Source organism: Panthera onca, chromosome D2, assembly GCF_046562875.1.
Source record: "Panthera onca isolate mPanOnc1 chromosome D2, mPanOnc1 haplotype 2, whole genome shotgun sequence".
In the NCBI taxonomy this organism is placed as follows: Eukaryota; Metazoa; Chordata; class Mammalia; order Carnivora; family Felidae; genus Panthera; species Panthera onca.
Window position 1 is genome coordinate 38,803,863 of NC_138349.1, and position 3,822 is coordinate 38,807,684.

A 3,822-nucleotide genomic window follows, 5' to 3' on the forward strand; every position below is an offset into this window, starting at 1 on the left:
GATTCTAAGAGCTCCACAGACTTCATCTCACACTGTGTGGAATTGTTAAGGGTTATTGAGTGTTCTCTTCATGGCCCCTTAAGTTCTCTGAAATAAATCTCTGTCCTTGGCAAACACACTGAGGGCTTTTCAGTCTCCATGCCCCATTGAAATGTCAAAGTATGACAGGAAGGCATGGCTTCTCCTTGTTTGGGAGGCTTGATAGAGCAAACCAATGATGTATGCAAACCAGCTGGGGGCTTCACCAGGATTTCTGTGAAAATATGTAGATTTCTACCAACTGTTGCCTTTATATGTTGGTGTGCAGGTCTAAGCACCTAACAGATGTGTGGAGCCGTCGGGTGCCCCCAAAATAGCAGACTGAGTTTAAGGACTCCTCTCCGTGTGAAAGGACCACCCAGAACTCCTCTTCCCAGGGAGCTCGGTTGCAAAGAGCAGCCTGGCAGGGGTGATCTGGTCCGGCGACAACACTCTTGCCTTCTCTCCTCCCTCGCAGCCTTTAGAGCTCAGTAGCACCTTGATGGAAATTTAACCAGATCTTTCTAATTGCTATTTTATAGATGACAGAAGTTGAGACCTGGGATGCATTTCTCTCTAAGGATTCAGAACGTGGGCTACACCAAGAATCAATGGGGAAAGCATCCAGATGAGGAAGGGCCCCTTCAAATGAGTGTCATGCCAGGGGAGTGAACCCAGAAGGCAAATGACACGAGTGGTGACCTCCGAGTGGGCTGGTGACATCAGAATGCACATGGAGGTTGTCCACGGGAACTGAGAGCTGAGTGAGCAAAGAGCCACCCTGTTGGTGATGACCAAGAGGGAAGACATCTGAGAGAAAATGGGAACAGCATCTGTTGTGCTTGGTTATGGTACGAGCCAGGGTGGATAGGAGATGAAGGCGTGTGGTAGCATCTGACGGGAACGGAAGGCATCTGGAGAGGTGGGCACGCTATCTGACTAGGCTTAAGGAAGTGCTTCTCAACCAATGGTGACTTGGTGCCCCAGGGACATTTGGCAATTTTTGTTTTGGTGATTACAACTGGGCTGGGGGTGTTACTGACATTTCTTGGGAAGGGGCCAGGGATACTCTTAAACGCCCCACAGTATTTAGAGCTCACAACAAAGAATCAACCAGACCAGAATGTTAATAACATAGAGATTAAGAAACCGTGTTTAAGAGTTTGTGAATGTTTAAAGCAGTACCTAATGCCATTTTTCACTTGTGCCTGTCAATTCTACCACCTTGATTTGAGATTAATTTTCTCTGGTTCTACAGAGTCATTTCCCACCTCGTAGACTAATGTCATGGCATAAGAGGACGACGGTTTAGAAGTATACAAGCAAATTCTGCCATAGATTAGGCCCCGACTCGTTCTCCCAAGCTGGAGGCAATCTCTTCCTCCTTGGCACTCACTAGGGTTCTATCTGTGCTTCTAGAGATTTTGAAACTTTATCTCATCTGAGCCCGATTAATTCACCTCCCACCCTTTGTGGCAGCCACCTGAATGTCTTTTCCCTAGAGAATACCTAATGAATGTTTGCAATCCACGCAAGGCCACTGAGGCAGAATTGAAGCTGAATTTCCAGGCATTCTTTACATGTTTATCTGGTTTGGGAAGAGTGGTCAGATGTACTTTCAGAGCCCGTCTCCACTGGAAGAACCCATGGGAAGAGGACCAGAGCCCCGTTACTAATAGTCTTATCATGTTACTTATTTGCCCCCTTGGATTCCAGCAGTTTCTCACTTTTATGGCCTTGAGGCTCCATTGGAGACGGAAAATGGCATACTCTTCACTCATCTGGTCTCTCGTCCGCTGCCCACATAGAAACGTTGTGTGCTTCCTGTGTACTCACTAGGGGACTCTGAATAAATGAATCTCTCTAACGCTGTCCTAAGTGAGCTTGTGAGGTGTGAAGAGTAAGAAACCATCCCTCTCTTGACAAGTTCTCACTTAAGTGAAGAGGACAGATGGGTCCATAAATCATCTTGATAGATGGATTGAATGCCTGAGTAGAAGGCATATACGGTGTCTGCGAGGACAGAGCAAAAGAAGACTCATTGGCCCTGGTGGGAAGGGAGGGGACAGCGAGTTGGGGAGGGCCACATCTTAACTGGCCTTCAAGGAGGCACAGGTGACCAGATGGAATGGCATGCTTAAGAGGGGCTTCTTTCTTCACTTAGAGGAACAAGTGGCCAAGAAAAGAAGCCGTGGCATCCACCTTGCCGCCAAGGCGACCCAGCCATTTCTTCCCATGGCTTTGACATGAGGGACAGACCGCCAATCTGGAGGGTGAAAACAATGGATGAATATCCAAGTTCTTGAACCACAAGACCTTCCAGAGTCTGAACGTGACCCAACTGCCTCATCATCTACCCCCATGCTCTCCCCCCAGATCTCGGCCATCCCCTTCTAATTCCTGGTTACGGCAGAATGTTCTTGATTCTCCGGGCCACCATGTACTGTGTCCTTTCCTAGTTTGGAAAGCATCCTCCACAGGTGATTTTTCTATTTGTGAGAGTCTCACCTATCTTTGGTTGTAATGTCAAAGGCCGCTTTATTCTTGAAGCATTTCCACTGTGCCTGGGTAGAAACCCTTGCTTCTGTCACAGCTCTTCCTATTTGGGTTTTGTATCATATGAGTGCTAAGGATGTTTGAGTTTATCTGTCTCTCATGTGCTCCCTTGAGGCCATGCGTGATATATTTTTTAAAGTTTATTTCTTTATTTTGAGAGAGACAGAGCGTGTGCACGCATGAGTGGGGGAGAGGCAGAGAGAGAGAAGGAGAGAGAGAATCCCAAGCAGGCTCCGCGTTGATAGTGCAGAGCCTGACACGGGGCTCGATCCCACGAACCCTAAGATCATGACCTGAGCCGAAATCAAGAGTCAGATGCTTAACCAACTGAGCCACCCAGGCGCCCCACCATGCAAGATATTTTTAACATACATTTGTATATTTGTTATCACCCTCTCTATCCAGTGTCAGCTTTAATGAATATGTAGCAGGTGCTAAATAAATGTTTGCTGTTGACAAAAATGATAAGTAGAAGGCAAGTTTCATTATATTTTTCAGGAACAAGTGGGTGCCTACAAAAAGGACTCGTGGGCTTCAAAGAAATATTGACTCTTTTCAAACTCCACCAGGGTTCACCTTTGCTGGTGTTCCTAAATACATAGACTTCCATGGTGCAGAGGGGATATTAAAGTTCAAAGAGACATAGAAATCAGGTTGAAGATGGTAAGTGATCAGACACTTAAGGGAATAGGAGCATTTCCTCGTTTTTGGACTGGAGTAGAAACGTCTGTAATCCAGATACTTAAAACTTGTCTGGGTGAATAGGTGGGGGAGGTTTCACAGAACAGCCTGGAGCAGGGCCCTCGGGGATGAACTTGATGTGATCGTAAAGGTCACATCCAACCCCAGAGCTTCGAATTCCATGATAGCACATCTGCTTTTGATTGCAGGGGTTCTGAGCACTGGGCTTAGGGCAGGACGCCATCTGAAGGAGGAAATACTAAGCCTGTCTGCAGGTCTGGATGTTCCCACAACGGGAGACCAGCTAAGCCCTGTGGCCGCAGGAAAGACACTGGAGCTTTGTCTCCGAGGCCCCACACATGTAGAACTTTGCAGCCCGCGCTGGCCTCTCTGAACGAATGAAATGGAGCATGCGGGATGTGAAGTCCGGGAAAGTGGTCCCCACAGGAGCTGGAGATGACAGTTTTAAAGGTAGAATAACAGGGTAGTTAAGAGGAAGGGTTTGGAATCCCAATCAGATAACCTAGATAACACCACTAGCTGGCCCTTGGGTGACCTCAGGGGTTT

The 3,822-nt window shown here is 47.4% G+C and overlaps 1 long non-coding RNA gene across 1 annotated transcript; it reads left to right on the forward strand.

Annotated features, from left to right (window-relative positions):
* The first annotated feature begins 850 nt into the window (after positions 1-850).
* Positions 851-2,354, forward strand: LOC132685153 (uncharacterized). Its single transcript, XR_009612973.3, has 2 exons — positions 851-940; positions 2,183-2,354. It is a non-coding gene; the product is annotated as an uncharacterized LOC132685153 (long non-coding RNA).
* Positions 2,355-3,822: the final 1,468 nt, after the last annotated feature.